Source organism: Geotrypetes seraphini, chromosome 7, assembly GCF_902459505.1.
Source record: "Geotrypetes seraphini chromosome 7, aGeoSer1.1, whole genome shotgun sequence".
Classification (NCBI taxonomy): domain Eukaryota; kingdom Metazoa; phylum Chordata; class Amphibia; order Gymnophiona; family Dermophiidae; genus Geotrypetes; species Geotrypetes seraphini.
The window spans coordinates 114,318,952-114,337,915 of record NC_047090.1 but is presented as its reverse complement, the minus strand read 5'-3'; the positions used below and the strand labels follow the sequence as shown (position 1 = coordinate 114,337,915).

The 18,964-nt window shown below is 47.2% G+C and overlaps 1 protein-coding gene across 5 annotated transcripts in view; it reads right to left on the bottom strand.

Annotated features, from left to right (window-relative positions):
• The window catches only part of MIDEAS (mitotic deacetylase associated SANT domain protein), a 201,317-nt gene that overhangs the window by 105,610 nt on the left and 76,743 nt on the right, over positions 1-18,964 (bottom strand). The window contains exon 1 of one of the 5 annotated variants that reach the window (XM_033953215.1): positions 18,649-18,792. The exons of 3 other annotated variants lie outside the window; for them this stretch is intronic. The gene's annotated coding sequence lies outside the window, so the exon portion shown is untranslated. Of the gene's footprint in view, positions 1-18,283; positions 18,570-18,648; positions 18,793-18,964 lie in introns of those variants that run through there. One more of the 5 variants, XM_033953217.1, reaches the window with a different exon arrangement.

The following is an 18,964-nucleotide window of genomic DNA, read 5'->3' as shown; positions in this document are numbered from 1 at the left end:
ATGTGTGATACAATATCGTATGAAAAAATATGTCTTCTTTGATCCAAGCCAGCTGACAACATTCTTGTCTACAGCGCCTCAGGTTTAAGGGGGAATAAGAGGGCGAATTTGAATATTTGTTTTCCTGTCTCAGTCTAAAGGGCCTTTTTCTTCTTTATATATCAATTTAGTTTGATAATATTACTTTAATTTTCCGCTAAGTATACCTTGGATCCTTATTGTAGACTTGAATTGAAGATAAGCTATAATGATTTTCCTTTTATTGATGTTTGTGATGATAGAGTGATATATTATTGCTTTATTGATTTACCTTTATTTTTCTGTACAAGTGATACTTGATTTGTAATTTGAAACTGATAAATAAATAATAATTAAAAAAAAAAAAAAAAGAAATCCGACTTAAGGACAGCTTTAAAAAACGTAACTTATTTGGACTTCAACATGCTGAATAGGAACAAGTTATGAAATTCTGTTGAGAGAAGTAATATCCTGCTCATTACCCAGTTCCACAAAAAACCTAGCTACCACCAGTGACAATGTTATCCCACAAATGAGAGTCCGACTCCTTTTCTCCATACACAGTTATTGCCCTGTAACCAGTGGAGAAAGAGGCCCCTTAAGCGAAGTTACTTACCTGTAACGGGAGTTCTCCGTGGACAGCAGGATAAGTCAGCCACACTTTTGGTGACGTCATCTACGTTCCCAATTCGGATTTGCTCTTCCAGAGCTCAGGTGAGGCTTTAGGAGCCTCATCTGAGCATGTGCAGGTAGCCCTATATATACCTGTGCTGTCCCTCACTAATCCAGTGATTCCCCTAGCTTGAGTCTTATTGCAGTGTCACCCATAGGGGAGGAGGGAGGGTCAGTGTGGCTGACTTATCCTGCTGTCCACGGAGAACTCCCGTTACAGGTAAGTAACTTCGCTTTCTCCATGGACAAGCAGTATAAGTCAGCCCCACTTTTGGTGACTCTCCAGCTGCGGGTGCGGAGGGTGTAAGAGGACGGGGTCCCCGTCGGGGATGGTCCCCTCTGCTACCTCGCTGCGGTAGGGTGAGGCTGCATAAATGTCAGGTGAGGGACAAAGACAAAGCCCCAATTACTGAGACCAGTCAGAGGTTATGCGTTGTAAACAATAGGAACTTTATGTTGGTCCTTAGAACTGGACCAACACTCCCTTTCTTTTTTTTTTTTTAATCTACCAATATGGTAGAGTATGTATCTCAATAACAGATAGCGATTATAACAAATATATATCAATAACGTGGTGTTTGAGTAACACTTTTTTTTTTTTTTTTTTTTGATTGTGCAAATTGTGCCAACATAGCAGAATATAAGCTGTCTAACAATCTTTTCTGTCTGATTCAGACAGATCAGATAGTCCTGTTCATCTAGTCCAGGTATTGGTGTCTTTTGTTGTGTCTGTTTTGGTCACCATTCGTAGTGTGTTGAGACCAAAGTCATTGGAGGTCTGTTTTCGGGCGATCCAGGCAATAGTGTCTGGTGAGGGTGTGTGGGGTAGACCATGTGACTGCTCTGCAAATGTCCTGAAGTGGCATGTTGCTGAGGTTTGCCAATGTTGCGGCCATGGCTCTTAGTTGGTGTGCTGTGGTCTTTCTCTCAAGGGACACTCCCTCTTGCTCGTAGCAGGAGGCAATGCAGTTTGAGATCCAGTTGGATATAGTGCCACTGGTGTTCCTGGCTTGTTGGGGTCAAAGAAGACAAATAGTTGTACTGCCTTTCGCCAGTGTTGCGTTCGTTAAATGTATAGGCGAAGTGCACGGGTGCAGTCCAAGATGTGTAGGAGTTGTTCCGTGCTGTTGGTATGTGGTCCCGGGCAGAAGGAGGGGAGCACTATCAATTTGGTTTACATGGAAAGATGAGACTACCTTAGGTAGGAACTTTGGATGAGTTCTCAGCACTGCGTGATCATGAAGGATCTGTGTGTCTGGTGGGTATGTCACCAGGGCCTGTAGCTCGCTGATACGCCTTGCTGATGTGATGGCAATGAGCAAGACTACTTTCCAGGTGATTAATTTGATTGGCGCATCCTCCAATGGCTCGAAGGGATGCGTTGTTACCCTGCGGAGGATGATGCCCAGGTCCCACGCTGGCGATGGGCGGGGGGTGCAGGTTTATAAGCCCTTTCATGAATTTGGACACTAGTGGGTGTGTGGCTAGGGTCCTGTCCTCAATGCGGTTGCGGAACGCTGATATAGCGCTCAAGTGGACTCTTATGGAGGATGTTTTCAGGCCTGCTGTAGATAAGTCAAGTAAGTATTGGAATACTACTGGGACCTGGCAGGTGAGTGGATCTTCTCCTTTCGAGACACACCATATATGGAATCTTTTCCACTTGCGCCTGTATGATTTCCTGGTTGCCGAGCGTCTAGCTGCTCGCAGTACCTCGGTCACCCCGGTTGACTTGTGGAAAGGGTCCAGGATTAGCTTTTCAACATCCATGTTGTCAGTGTTAGTGCTTTCAATCTGGGATGCAGAGTTTGTCCATGGTCCTGGGTGATGAGGTAGACTGATTGGCGGCTGTGTGCCGACATCTGGTATAGGCAGGGGAACCACACCTGTCTCGGCCAGTGGGGCGCAATGAAGATCACTGTGGCTGCCTCCTGCCTGATCTTCTGTAGCACTCTGTGGATGAGTGGTATGGGGGGAAAAGCATAGAGCAGGCGTTCCCCCCAATGTATGGAGAAAAGCGTCCCTGGTTTGACTGGTATTGTGCCGGTCTTTTGGAGCAGAATTGAGGGAACTTCTTGTTGTCCTCTGCGGCGAGGAGGTCCCTTGTTGGGAGGCCCCATTTGTGGAAGAGATCCTGGGCTACCTCCAGATGGAGGGACCATTTGTGGGGATCCAGCTTTCTGCTGAGGCTGTCCGCCAGGGCGTTGTTCAGGCTCGGGAGGTAGGTGGCATGGATGAGAATATTGGTTGGTAAAGCAAACGTCCAGATTTTTTGGGGCTTCCCTGCAGAGGGTGAGTGAGCCCGTGCCTCCCTGCTTGTTGATATAGAACATTGCCACCTGATTGTCTGTCTGGATCAGTAAGGTCTTGTTGGAGATCCAGGGAGCAAAGGCTTGTAGGGCATTCCCAATTGCCCTGAGTTCTAGCGGGTTGATGTGTTGTTTGGCCTCGGAGGGTGACCAGGGGTTCTCAGATGGATGAGGTGGGCATCTGTGGTGAGTGTCAGTTGGTGTTGTGGCTGCTGGAAAAGCTTGCCCGTGTACAAATTCTGTTGTTGTATCCAACACTTGAGGTTGTTGCGAATTTTCTGATCCATTGGGACTCTGAGACAGAGGCTGTGTGTGTTGGTTCCAATTCTTTCTGAGGAACCACTGAAGGGATCGCATGTGGAGTTTGGTGTGTGGGACAACATGCATGGAGGCTGCTTGATGGCCCAGGAGGCGTAGTATTGTTCTTGCTGTGAATGTGTGTGTCTCTGATATTTGCTGAACCAGTTTTTTGTATTGCTTGTCCCCTTGAGTGGGACAGAAAAGCTGCATTCAGGGGCGTGCAGATCCTTGCCCCAATGAATTCTATTGATTATGCTGGTTGTAGCACGGATTTTTTTGGTGTTTACCCCAGGGATTGCAGGAGTGACATCATTGTATTGACTGCTGTTGTCGTTTTCCAGGCTGATGGACCCCCCAGCAGCCAGTCGTCCAGGTAAGGGAACACACATATGGCGCTCTTGCGGAGGTGTGCCGCTGCTACCATAACATATTTTGTGAAGACTCTCGGTGCAGAGGAGAGTCCAAAGGGGCAGGACCCTGTATTGGAAGTACTGGGTTTGGATCCTGAACTGCAGAAACATTCCTTGGGAGGAGTGCATAGGGATGTGTGAATACGTATCTTGGAGGTCCAGTGAAGCCAGCCAGTCGTCCTTTTGAATTAGTGGTAGGATTGTTCTTAAGGAGTGCATACAAAATTTCTCCTTGGTTACAAACTTGTTTAGGCCTTGTAGGTCTAGGATGGGTCTGAACCCTCCTGTCTTTTGGGGGATGAGAAAATAGTGGGAGTAGAACCCTTGGTTGTGCTGTGACTTGGATACTGGTTCTATTGCTCTTGCTTGAAGGAGAGCTTTGATTTCTCTGAGGATGAGTTCTTTGGTGGGTTGGCTGGCGGGTGTGTAGCACCCATTTTTCTGTTGTTATCTTCTCCCAGGCTTTGTTGAATGCGGAGAGGCGGCCCCCAACAGGGGTGGAGGGCCTTGTTGATGAGTCAAAAGCGGTGGTGGAAGTAGCTGGCTTCTGCTGATTTCCCTCCCTCTGGCGCTGCCTTTGCTGGTAAGGGGCGCTGCAGGGTTGTGCTTTCTGTCTGTGGGACGACCCTCTTGTCTGGTTGTCGAAGCGCCTTACGGTGTTATTTTGTCGGCGACAGTGGTTGGTGCTAAGCCACCTTGATGCCGGGGGTTTTTACGAAGCCATCTGAGGAGAGGGTTTGGAGAGTTGTGCAATTGGCTTTCATTATGTCCACTGTTTCCGTGACTTTGTCTCCAAATAAGTTCTCCCCTGAGCAGGGTGCATCTGCGATACGCTCATGGGTGTCCTCGCATAGGCCCAATGCCTGCAGCCATGCCAGGCGTCTGGATGCTATGGCCACTCCGGCCGTGCGGGCAGATGTTTCAAATGCATCAAAAGTCGCTTTTATCATGTGTTTTTCGCATTCCTCCATATCCTGTAATATGGGGACTATGCAGGCTTTTCCCTCGGGGTGTAGCGTGTCTAGGGTTTCCTCTATTTTCCTACGGAGGGCATCATTGTACAGGGTAAGGTGGAACAGGTGAGAGTCAATTTTGGCATTCAGTATGGAGCCATGGTGGACCTTTTTGGCGGTAGCGTCCAGGGTCCTGTGTTCTTTGCCCGGAGGGTCGTTGGCCTTCAGGCGATTGCTCTTAGCTTTCTTAAGGGCACTTTCTACTATGATGGACTGGTGAGGGAGCTGTGGTTTGTCAAACCCCAGTGCCTCGCTGATCTGGTATTTTTTGGTCTAGCCTCCTGGACACAGCCGGGCCTGACCGTGGGGTTTTCCGGATCTGGTCCTGGCAATCTAGTAGCATTCTGTGAGCTGGTAGTGCGGCTATGGCCTTTTGCAACTTTAGGTATTTCAGCAGTCCCGGTGCTTCTTCTGTCGCCTCTAGCACCTGTACTGGGGTGAGTGCTAGCTTGGAAACTATCTTCTGGAGGAACTTTGGATAAGTGAGGTCCTCCGCCGGCATGTTGGACTGTGTTGTCCCAGACGTGTGCTCTGTGTCTGGGGTGTCTTGAGTTGTTGATGTGTGTGGGCTGCCCCGTGTTGAAGCATAGCTTTGCTGGTAGCGCCCACTGCGTTCGGAGGCAAAGCCGTCTGTGGCTGGAGAGTGTGATGCGGCTGTTTCTGCTCCCTGCCTCCATGTTGCCGGTGGTTGCAGTATCTGTTCTGCATTCGGTGCTGAGCTCTTGCTCTGCGCCCTTTGCCCTGAGAGTTGCTGTGCAATGAATCTGTTGAAAAAGTCTAACAATTGTCTGTGAGCGGTACGAATGGTCAGTTGGCGTGGCTGGATGTTGGGATCTGCAGCCGATGCACGTGGGTGGTCAGCCGGCTGATGGGGTCTGGCCTTGCTCCTGGTCCTACGATCTTTCGACCTTCTGCGCCTCCGCCGTCTTGGTGAGGCTGCTGCTGATGATGATGAAGAGGAGGGGGGAGGAAAATGTTCTGTCTCCTTCATGTTCCCTCCTTGCAGGTTCTGGTGTGTTGGCTCCTGTGAGGCACATTGTCCTGTGCCTTTAGGTGTGCAGAGTTCTTTTCCATGCTTGCAAAGGCACTGTCTGTATCCAGGCTTGCCTTTTTGCTGTGTCTGTGCCTTTAAGGGGGCGGGGCCCAGTGCACTGATATCATCCTGGGATGAGATCAAGGCAGTTTGAATCTCGAGGTTGCAGGCATAGCATGGCTTTAATGGCCGCATGGCTTTGATTTTGAAATCTGAGCAGTCCCGAGTTGGTGCAGCTGGAATGGCCAGTGGAGGGGATAGGAGACCCTCGGCCGTTTTTGCCACTGTCTGCACTTCTATGCTCTACCCTAGGCCATGGAGCAGCCGTCGGGGAGCTATCCTGTAGTCGGAAAGTTTCAGGAGCAGTCTACTCTGTTTTTGCTGGGCTTCCTGAGGCAGCAGGTAAGCAGGGGCTGCTTTTTGGCTGCACTTTTTTTTTTCTCTTCCTTTGCTGGTCTTCCCCCATGGTGTGCAGCTTTTGGAGCCGATTTCTTCTAGCCCTCTGAGACATTTTTAGGCACTGAGGGCAGGCTGCCATGAGGTGTGCTTCTCCTAGGCAATGGACACACACCTCATGGGGGTTCAAGGAGCTCTTTTTTCGTTTGCAGTCCGGGCACTTCTTGAAACCTGGTTTTCCTGCAGGCTTTTCATTTTTTTGTTTTTGTTTTGCCATTCTTCTTCTTTTCTTTCTTTCTGGGTTTTTTGTTGTTGTTGTTGTTTTTTTTTTTAATGGAGAGCTGTGATCCGTCCGTTTGGGAAGGGCGGATTAACTAAACTGGATTAGTGAGGGACAGCACAGGTATATATAGGGCTACCTGCACATGCTCAGATGAGGCTCCTAAAGCCTCACCTGAGCTCTGGGAGAGCAAATCCGAATTTGGAACGTAGATGATGTCACCAAAAGTGGGGCTTGTCCATGGAGAAGCACTCTTGTTGTGGTAGATGAATATAATCAGATTCCAGTGAACAGAAAACCAGCTACTTGGAACCAGAGAGAAAAGCAGCAAATTCCCATCATCTCTTAATACATGAATAGTTCATTTTTGGATCCAGAAAAAAAATCAGACTCCTTTCTTTAAAACTTTTAAAAACAGAATTCTGGACCAGTTAACCAGAGTGGAAGATGCTGTGGAGGCAATGTTCACACACTGGGAAGTTGTAAGAGGAAGGAGCCCTGGACATTACTCAAGGGCGACACCTAGTGACTAGATTTAGCATTCATGATTGCAAAATTCTGGACGACCTGATGCATGGGTTCCTGGCTGAGGAATTTACTAGAATAACCAAACTAAAGGTAAGGGAGGGGGGGCACGACATAAAATAATGGAAAAAAACCTGAACAGCTACAACTGAAGGCTCAGGAAGCAAGGATCTGATTGAGCTAGAAGCTTAAGGACCTAGAGAAAATTGTTAGGTTAAAAAGTAAAATGCTACCAAAGCGATACTGAAAGGTTCCAACTGCCATCGCTAGGAAAAAAAAAACATTTCCCATGTACTGAAAGCTTCAGTGCAGTCTTACCCCACCCTCTCCTACTGATGCACTTCAACCATTCTTTAGAGGCAGGAGCAGCAGGCCATCTTTTTGTCTGGAGGGGCCAAATACACCAAGCTCTATCCCTACCCTGCTACCCCAAATCTCCCCGGTTGCTGCTGATGCTGTGGGGTTAAAACTCCTGTGGGTCACCCCATCCCACTGCTTATGTCTGGAAGGATCACATCAGAGGTTAACCTAGACAAAGTTACCAGTGACAGTGGTATAATTACTGATGAATTAGGGTATTCATTTCTGTAATGCAGGGGTGTCCAACCTTTTGGCTTCTCTGGGCCGCATTGGCCGAAAAAATGTTTCTGAGGTCGCACAAACACACAAACGCTGCAGCAAGACAGAGGAGGGAGCCGGAAAGACAGTAAACACCCGGGGGAAGCAGTGGAAAACACTGCATCGCCCTCAACCGGGGCCGCACAAACTACTTCACGGGGTCGCAGGTTGGACACCCCTTATATATATATATATATATATATATAACCTGCCCATGGAAGCACCATTAAGATAATAATAATAATTTGTTTCTTGTATACCACTATACCAAAAGTTCAAAGCGGTTCACAACAAAGGATAACATACAACCAGTATTTAAAATACAAGATAAACAATTAGTATCTGATACAAGATAAAAACAATCAGTAAAAAGGATACATCAGGTAAAAATCAATAAAAGTTAAGACAATGGCTCAATTAGAAAATAAAAGCTGTTAAGAATCATAAAAAAACAGGCTTGTTTTTAGTGATTTTCTAAAGTCAAGATAGGAAGTAGCCTCAAGATCAGCGGCTCATTTCACATAACCCATCAAATGACTTACTAGCACTACCAAATCTGGAGCAGTGACTAGTTGAAAGGCTCTGTATACTTTAGCCCACTCCATTAAGCATCCAGAGAAGAAGCCACAATGCCATTTCATACTCAGCTTTCAGGTTTTACACAGCCCTATATCTAACATAATAGCAAACTAAAGAATGTCAACAGGTGACTGGTATCATCTTTCTGCACAATCACCATTGGAAAAATGTTTGCAATTAACAGGAGAGCAATTGCATCCTCTCCTTAAAGGGCTTCCTATATACCTGGCTCCAGGGACCCCATAAGTAGGCAGGTTTTCAACAAACCCAGACAGCACGCTTAGGATGAATTTGCAAGCATTTCAGGACACCCCCCCCCCCCCCTCCAATATCCAAATTTTATTTCAGAATTATTGAGTATGGACATCCTGAAAACCAAGCTAGTTCCGGGAACCTGGGCAAGTTACTAAGACCCACAGCAAATGCTTGCATGTGTGATACCCAGAATCAAGAGATATAGCCATATTACTGTCACAACTTCTGCCCATGTGCCACAGAGTTTATTACATTACATTACATTAGGGATTTCTATTCCGCCTGTGCCTTGCGGTTCTAGGCGGATTACAATATAGAAAATATCTGGGACATTCCAGTAGAGTTACATTTCAGGATAAGAGTAAGTTACAGGAACAGTAATGAGTTATGATACTACAATTTCACAGAAGATAATACTTATTACAGAAGATATTACATATAATAGAAGATAATGCATTTTACAGAGGTAATACATGTCAACTCGATCGGTTAAATCGGGTGTAGTGTAGAAGAAATTACAGTACATTCTATATGGCACCTAGATTTGCATTCATAAACTATATGGAGTGTAACAATAAAAAATTTCCTGAGATTTTATATTAGTTCATTGCTGAATTACACTCTATACCTTATATTAAAAAATCCTAGATTTGCATGCCGAGATTTACACACAAATTAATTGGCTAACAAGCCAATTAACCCATTCTAAGCTCACTGGGGAGGACACAATATAAACCTAACTAACCCCCACCCCGCTTTTCCAAAACCGCAATAGTGGGTTTTAGTCTAAGCTGAATGCTCTGCGCTGCTCCTGACACTCGTAGAACTCTACGAGTGTCAAGATCAATACAAAGCATTCAATGTGCCAGCCTGCGCTAAAAACTGCTATTACAATTTTGTAAAGGGGGGGGGGAGATAAATAATTGGGTGCTAGCCAATGACTGACACTGGCACCCACTAAAATTTGCACGTGCAACTGGCTGCATGCTATAAAAGCATGGTGCCTAACTCTTTATAGCATGTAACTCACATGGGGGCGTGTCATGAATGTTCCAAAAGGTTAACACTCATTCTTGCAGAATATTGCTTCAGCTAGAGAATGACACGGTGACAGAATTTCTCACCATCCCCTTGGATAACCATGGGAAACCATCCTGTGTCATTCTTTAGTGCCTATCTCAACCTCAGCCCTTCTACACCAGTATTCTCCAATGAAAGGTTTGAGGGTCAGTGGTTGTGCCCATTCATACTCCGATTCTTCCCTCTCTCCTTAAAGAATGACATGGGGATGGATTCCCACGGTTATACATGGGGACGGGGGACAAATTCTGTCACCGTGTCATTATCTACCCACATCTAACTTGGGCGCTAGCATTCACACCAGGTTTCAGCAGGTGTACGACTGACACCAAATGTTAGGTATGGGAATCAGAATTAAGCACAAGTCTATAAAGGGCACGATGTAGAAACACATGCCTGAATTAAAGCTGGTCTGCATACAAAAGACCAATGATCCAGAGACAGTTACACAGAGTCAAGCGTCTTCACCGAACCATTTAACACACAGAAGTGCAACGGGTAGTCAGCCTCTGCACAAGTGAAGCAAACTGCTGCACGTGGAGACATCCAATGTCCAGAAAAGCGTCATACACTGCTGCCAAACATCCCGGACAAAAATACAGTAAAACCTTGGATTGCAAGGAACTTGGTTTGCAAGTGTTTTGCAAGACAAGCAAAACATTTTATTAAATTTTAACTTGATATACAAGCAATGTCTTGCAATGCAAGTACATACAATACACACACATCACAACTGAGCCGATGGTTCTTCTCTCTCTGATGCTGCAGGACTGTTCTAAATGAGGGAGGTCTTGAAATACAAGTATGTATAATATTGTGTATTAAAGTTTTTGGGTTATAGAACGAAACGTCTAAGTTTCCATTATTTCTTATGGGGAAATTTGCTTTGATATACGAGTGCTTTAGATACAAGCATGTTTCTGGAACAAATTATGCTCGCAAACCAAGGTTTTACTGTATATGAAATCCAAAAATACGCTCTGCACCTCACTGAGAAATACAGTGAGATAGATACATCTAGAACCTCTGTCAGGTCCATCCAAGAGCTACGACAAGCTATAGTGGAGGAAATGGATTTTTACATGAGGCATTTAAGAAATCATACAAGCTTCTTCTATACCAGCTCTCCTGTATGGCACCTAGTCAAATACTGCAAACTAGACACTCTGCAGAGTCTATACCAGGGGTGGGCAACTCCGGTCCTCAAGGGCTGCAATCTAGTCAGGTTTTCTGGATTTCCCCAATGAATATGCATTGAAAGCAGTGCATGCAAATAGATCTCATGCATATTCATTGGGGAAATCCAGAAAACCCGACTGGATTCCGGCCCTCAAGGACCGGAGTTGCCCACCCCTGGTCTATACCAGTGGTTCCCAACCCTGTCCTGGAGGAACACCAGGCCAATTGGGTTTTCAGGCTAGCCCTAATGAATATGCATGAAGCAAATTTGCATGCCTATCACTTCCATCATATGCAAATCTCTCTCATGCATATTCATTAGGGCTAGCCTGAAAACCCGATTGGCCTGGTGTTCCTCCAGGACAGGGTTGGGAATCACTGGTCTATACAATACTCAAAGAGAGAGATTAACATGGGGACAAATCTGTCCCCTGTCCCTGCAGGATCTTTCTCCATCACTGCCCGCAAGTTCTGTCTTCATGTGCACAAGCCTCGAACACTTTAAAAATCATAAGTGTATGAGGCCTATGCAGATGAGGACAAAGCTTGCAGGGACAGGTACAGAACTCGTGGGGATGGAATGGGGATGGAGATAAGATTCCACAGGGGACGGGGACAAATTTGTCCCTGTGCCATTGTCAAGCTATCCAGAAATATATCCAAAATAGGCACAGACTCCTGGCACATTCCCACACAAAACTGCAGACACCTGTCTCTCCAAATAAGCAAGAATGGTTCACATACACACGGGGTCAGTGAAAAAAATATCAGGCACAAGTGAACCTTCGGCCCTGTTCCATTTTCAAATTAACTTTTAGACTCTGCACTATCAAAGTTTGAAAATCAATAAAGATTTCAACAAACTTTTAGACTCTGCACCCTTCTCCAAGATTTTGATAATTAAACTTGGCAATTATAACCATCCCAACTTCATTCTTCCCCAAAAATCCTATAGAGGCATATATTTGGACATGACATGTTTAGACCACGATTCTATATTTGTTGCCTAAAAAAAATTGGCGCAGACTAGTGTGGGGCTAAACACAATTCTATAAAAAAGTTAGGCTACTGTATAGAATTTTTTAGGCATACCGTATTCCTGCAAGGGTTTTCTTGGCCTAAATGCATGCACCTAAGTTATGCGTCCAATGGCATTTAACTCAAAAACAGGTGCCTAACTCCAAAACATGCCCACGATCTGACCCTAACCACATCCACTTTTAGGTCAGCAGTTTGGACAGGGTACTTAAACTTTCAGAGAATCACACCTACCGAGTTAGGTGCCCTTCAATGAATTCCAATTAATGGCACTTAATTAACGCCTCACACTTGACAATTATCAGTGTCAATTAAGCCTATCAATCAGTTAAGCTAGGCACCAATGTAGGTACCTAGGGCTAGATTCACGAACCTGCCCAATCCGGGCAGGTCCGATGAATTCTTCAAAGTAGAATATGCAGATGGGGGCGATCGGAGGAACGCCGGATCGCTCTACAGCAACGGTGTCCAACCTGCGACCCCGTGAAGAATATTGTGCGGCCCCGGTCGAGGGCGATGCAGCGTTTTCCTCTGCTGCCCCTGGGTGTTTACCATCTTGCCAGCTCCCTCCTCTGTTTTGCTGCAGCGTTTTCGCATTTGTGCAGCCCCAGAAACATTTTTTTCGGCCAATGCGGCCCAGGGAAGCCAAAAGGTTGGACACCCCTGCTCTACAGCGATCCCAGCGCATACACAGAACATCTGTATATGGTTTGCACATGTGCTAGACCTCCGGGACCGGTAGAGTGGGGGTTTTTTTTTTTTCTTTTTTAATCAGGCAGCTGAGCAGGGAGGCAGCTGAGCAGGGAGAGCGCTATGTCACAACTGCAGGAAGGAAGAGCAGGCAGGGCAAAAAAGAAAATTTTTAGCCAGCTGAACTCCCGAAGATCCAAGGGTGCCAGGCTTCGAGCCATGGGGCAAGCCAATTGGTACTCGCTGAAGCCTAGAAGCAGAGGGGGATACTGCCAGACTACGGAACTGAACAGGAAACCCGCCCCGACTCTCCTGCTCTCTGCTGCCCTTCCCCGCAGTGCGAGCCTGTGGTTTTAAAGCGGGGAGGCTGCAAGGAAGGGCGGCAGAGAGCAGGAGAGTCAGGGCGGCATTTTCCCCCACAGTGGAGTTTCTCATATCCATTTGGTCAGCTGCAAGCAGGGAGTTTCAGGGCTGGAGGGCTGGTATTTCAGAGCGGGAGAGAGCAGGAAAGGAGTGAGCGACTGGTCCTCACCAGTCGCTTGGTTTCGGATCGGCCAGCCCAGTCGGTGTGCCTAAAAAATGTTGGTGAATCGCTGCCTTGCTAGACTTGCATGCCATTTTCCTCATTTGCATGCGTTGATCGGATCGGGTGTGGCCAGAAGGTTAGTGAATTGGGTCGGGGTCATAAAGGGGTCACAAACCAATCGGTACATGATCGGTTTGCTTGGGGAATCTAGCCCCTAGGCCTAGATTCACTAACCTCACAGATCTGATCCGATGCCGGGGGACCGATTCACGATGCGTCCTCATGCAAATGGACACGATCGGAGGCACGCCCCACACCGACCCCAGAGCGATCCCAACACATGTGCAGACCATCTTCTTTGCCCGTAGATGGTCTGCGCACGCTTGCTCTCCGCTCAAATGAGGAATGAAAGGCGGGGGGGGGCTTTGGAACAGAGCACGCTTCTGCCCTGTTGCTGGTTACTCGCGAGCCTGTGGTTTAAGTAGGGCTGCACTACAGCATGTTCCGGTTCTGTTCCAGCCTGAATCTAGCCCAAAACACACAGCTCAGCTCCCTCCTCTGGTGCCTCCCATGCACAAATCCATTTGCCCTCAGCGTTAAGGCTGCCAGCAGAGGAAACAGGGCTAGATACCGACCTCTTTTTAAAACCCGCTCACGCAAAGTCACAGACAGGAGCTTGCTACAATGCCACCCTGTTTTGAAGCTCGTAGTCCCGAGCCAGTGCGAAAGGGACATGTTGAAAAGGAAACATCATGGTCAGTTACTGCCAGGAACAGGTAGGGGCTGAGATTCTGTGCCCACCACTGGGGTCTGGCCAGCTCGCACTCCAGGGAAGGGCGGCAGAGAGCAGGAGTCAGGGTGGCATAGAGCAGGAGAATCGGCAGGGACGTGAGCAACTGGTCCTCAGCAGTCGCTTCTTTTTTGATTGGCCAGCCCAGTCGGTGTTTCTAAAATTGTTTAGCAAATCACTGCCTTCCTACATTTCCATGCCATTTCCCTCATTTGCATACATGGATCGGATCAGGGGCAAGTCGGATTGGGAGGAAGGTTAGTGAATCAGGTCGGGGTCGCAAACTGGTCAGGACATGATCAGTGGGCTTAATGAATCTCTAGCTCCTAGTAGTGCTGCCTGATTAGGAAAATATTTTCAATTTTATTTGGCCTAATGAATTTATTTTCCTCCCAATCGAGTGTGTTTGTTTGTTTTCAAAGGTCTTGGTGGGTTTATTTTGTAGGCTCTTCACCCACCCCAAGCCCCTTTTACCCTCTCCAAGTCCACGTCAGTGCTGTGGTGTAAACAAAAACAAATGAACAAGTCTTTTCATCTCTCTGGTAGGTTCTAGCTCACGCTTGCTGTCTAACACCAGCTGACAGGATACACATTTCAATGTGACATATTGTAATCACAAAATAAGAAATAAAATTATTTTTCTACCTTTTGTCTGATCATTTTATTATTCAAATCATATTGGTCCTAGGTTCTAGTTTTTGTCTTCTGTTAACTTGCAGGGTATCCTGCCCTTTTGACATTTTCTTCTTTCTCTGTGCTCACCATCCATCTTCCTTCTCTGTACCTTCCCTTCCACATCCAACAGTTTCCTTCCCACTGTCTACTATCTCTCTTCCTCCCTTCCTCTCTCTCCCTCTCCATGGGTCTTTGTTTCTTCCTCTCTTTCTCTATCCTTTGTGGAGTCTCTCTCTCTCCCCTTCCTCCCCCCATCAGGTATCTCTATCCTTCCTTTCTAACTCACTCGTTGCCCCCTGCAGTCCAGTCTTTTCTCTCCTACCTTCTCTCCCCGAGCTGTTGGTCTCTGTGTTTCCTCATTCCTTCCCCCACGGCCCCCTTTCCGCACTCTCACCTTCGCAGTTGGCAGTGCTTTGCCTTAACACGCTAGCATTTCCAGCTGGCTGGCTCACCAATTAGTCTCCTCTCTATGGCAGTCTGCCACAGAGAGGAGACTTGAACTGGCCAGCCAACAAACCAGCAGTGCTAGTGTGTAAGGTAAAGAACTGCTGGCTGGAAAGGTAGGAGTGTGGAAGGGAAGCTGCTGGGGAGGGAATGAGGAGAAACCGAAGGACACTATTTGGGGGGAGCCATGGCCCCCGTGTCCCCCTGTGCAGCTCTGCTCTGCCGTGCTTTGTGGTGCAGGTCATAGCCGCCCACCTCAGACTGGTGGAGGATTAGCTGCACGAATCTGCAATCTTCAAGGGTAAATGGACTATTTAAAAACTATCCTTCCTTCCTGCAGGAAAAAGTATGTGCTGATGACTCGAGTTGATAGAGCAGTGTTTTGATTTGTCAGCAACTGCTCTATGCTGCTGCCCTAGGCCTCTGCTTAATTTGTCTAATGGCTGGGCTGCCCTGCGCAGACCTACAACTACAGCCAGATATGTCCTAATCTCTTGGTTGCAATGTAGCCCAACTATCCTTCTATCTGCAACTAATGGGCCCATGCTCAAAAAATTTGTGGTAGAAGGAACTACCACAAATCCAGTACTGAAAAATCGGTAGGGCATGCTCAAACGGGCACGCAAATTCGTGTCATGTTAAAATTGAGGCGGTAATTTGCTGCTCATTACTCTGAGCTAACTTTCCTGTCAGTGCCTAAGTGATGATTGGTTCAGGCACTGCCACGAAATTCAAGGGATGGAGGTGGGGGAATCCCACAATAAAGGCATGTCACAGCATGCCAGTCCCTTCCCTGAGCAGGGACAACTCCCTAACTGCTACTGGCCTTGGTGATCCTGTGTACTGCCAGCCCCCAGCCCCCCCAAACAGCCACTACCCTGGTGGTCTAGTGACATTTAGACCCCAAACCCGACCCCTGCTCACTAGCCCTGCTGGTCTAGAGCAGCGTTTCTCAACTCGGTCCTGGAGTACCCCCTTGCCAGTCAGGTTTTCAGGATATCCATATTGAATTTGCATAAACTTGATTTGCATACACTGCCTCCATTATATGCAAATTTCTTTCATGCATATTCATTGTGTCCCTCCACATATCTTAGTCTTAAGAGACTTGCCTCTGGGCCACCCTTTTCAAAATGGTGGTGCCCCACCCCTGCCCAGTGCAGAGGGCAGGGCCTGAGTACCATATAAGAAGTTTTTTTCTTTATAAGGTGCTTTGGTCCCACCTAATTCATCCCAGGATATAATGGGCAGGAATGGGGTGCCGCTATTTTGAAAAATCAAAAAGAGGGCAAGTGACTCACCAAATCTTGGCTGTTGAGTGACTAAAAATAAATATTGCAACTATTATAGAATAGTCACTCTGAAGGTCAAATTACAGTAGACTAAATCAAATAAGTAACACCTACTGATCGAACTCTGCTCAGAGACATGAAGGCAGATAATACCGCCTCACCACCCAATCATTGCAGTGTTCAATATGAATTCAGATTGGTGATAACGATGCTTATTTAGACTTATGCAAGCCACACAGGCTATAGATTATATATCTTATGCTGATCAGCGATTATTTTATAATAGTTGCTATTTTGAAAAAGGCAGCCCAGAAGCAGGAGGGATGCTTACTCTCTCCTGCCTCCTAAGACTTAAGATATGTGGAGGGGTGGGGGTTCTACTAGACCATGAGGGCTAATGGGTGGAGGTCAGGGTCTTAATGTCACTAGACCACCAGGGTAGAGACAGTTAGGGGGTTGGGGCCCGGCCAGGGGATCAGGTGTGGTCGGGCTGAGGGGGGAAGGGGTTGTTTAGCAGTCCACTGGACCAGCAGCAGTTACGGGGTTGGGGTGCCCATCCAGCAAGGCAGGGTACCCTTAGATACCTCTTCTCTCAATGCGCCTTTTCCCTCAGCGCTACCCCAGACCAGGTGTTTGTTTTCTGGCACTAAAGGTGCCGGACAGTCTCCCTCCCTTTTTTTTTTTAAGCCTACAGCAGACTTACTAATGACCACCTTTACATGCATATAAACATGGTCTGTCTGCGCTAATGATTTCAGCACTAGCACAGAAACCATTAGAGCAGGGGCTCTAAACCTTGGGTCCATGAATGGGTTTCAGGGGATCCGTAAGGGTCAGATAAAAATTTACATTTATATTCACTATACAGCCCGGTACCGTTGATTTTTCACGCAGAAAACGAGAGTAGATGTAGTAGTAGAAGAAGATCTGTTTTAATTTGCACGAGGATTGAATTTCATAATTATAATGGGTGGCCATTACTTTTTGCATAAAAAAGGAGGTTTTGGGTTTTTTTTAGATTGTTTAAAGTTTAATAAATCTGAATATAGGACATTACACTTCTCCCTCCATATTCGCGGTTTCAGCAATTGCAGATTCGATTATTCATGGTTTTTAGCTTGCTGGCTCCTCCCACCAAATTACATCAGCTTGCATAGAGAAATCGCTGATTGCAAGTGTTTACAGAGAAAATCACCAGGTCTCCCACCATGTTATTTGCGGTTTCACCATATTCACAATGGTTTTTAATAGAAAACAGCAAATAACATATGAAAAAGTTATTCGTGGTTTTTCTGTATTTGCCTTTCTGTTAATCCCCTATCACAGCGAAAACGGAGGGAGAAGTGTATATTCATTGTATGCAAAGCTGTGTTTATTTCTGGGGAAGGGGGATCCATAACTTTCATCAGATTCTTAAAGGGGTCCATGACTCAAAAAAGGTTAAGAAGCACTGCATTAGCGCATTCTGTGCATCCTAGTGCAAACGCTAGTTTTTGAGCATCAACGCATGAGATTCAAGGCACTGTAGTCACTTCCTAACTACTCCGGCAAGGTTTATGAGTGAGTCAACCATGGGCAATGATTGCATTAAGCCAAATAGGACACACAGTCACTCCCAGTCCCAGATCTGCATAAGCAATGCACGTAAATCTATCAGATGGCTCCGGAAAGCCCCTCTTCTGCAGAGTTAAATGTCCAACCTTCACCCAGTCCCTAGGACAGGTTTTACAACCTCAAGATTTACTGTGCAATATATTTCTTCAAAAGGGGAACTGCATGCTGTTGCAAAATGCATCGACTAGGCTGAGCTGCCGAATTAAACTGACGAAGCGTTCAGTGGAGAGAACAAAACCCAGGGCTGGTGGGGGGAGGGGTGTAAACAACAGCATAGACTTCCCTCACCTCTGTTTCGGTGACCAATGTGCAAATTTGCAAATTCAGGAAACTGGCACAAGTCATGCATATGTAGAAAAAGTAATAGACGGTGGGAATGCTCTCCTCTTCCCTTGCCCCGCACCCCTCCAACCCACAAATAAAGACAAATAAACCTCCTTCCACTCAGCTCTTCACAGTCATGCTTTTTTTTTTTTAACCCACAAACTTTCTCCATGCAGGTCTTAAGGAAAGCATACGTCTGGCTCCAAATCATGTGAAAACTCACCTTATTCCAGCAAGCTAACACCCCCCCCCCCTCAGCCTGCAGCCGCAGGGGTCTGTTGTGAGGGAGCCCAGCGCGTGCAAGCAGGGGGACTCGACCCGCGCTGTCCCAGCTAGCCAGACCACGGCTTGCTCGCCTCCGGCTCCACATGCAGTGGCACGATTGCACGCCTCTGACTCATGGGCTGAGCTCACGGCTTGCAAGAATCAAGAGAAAACCGGGCAAGGCAAGCTGCAGAAAGACTAAGGGAGGGCACCTTCCCTGTTCGCAACCAATTACACAAGCGGGCCTCTACGGGAAGCTGCTGCTGCTGCTGCTGCAGCCGGGGGGGGGGGGGGCTCCCTCCCTCCCAGCGACCGCACACTCACTTTTTCACGCAGAGCGCGCCGATCTGAAGCAAAGCCGCTCTCCCACTCCGACGGCACCAGCGTCTTGTGATCCCTCTCGCCTCCCATCCGACTTCCCCTCCCACTTCCTCTGACCAAGTAGGGCAAGGAGCGGCATTAAAAAAGCCAGCGGCTGGGTGTTTCCAGGCTCACTGCGGCTCCCATCCCTCCCTCCCCCCCCCGAACCCAACCTCGTGACGATCGCTGCCAGCTCCTCCGCAGCCCCCAACTGAAGAGGCTCCCTGATGACATCTTCAGAAATCATGCGCCCCTCTCTCTCCTAAGCGAGATCGGGAGT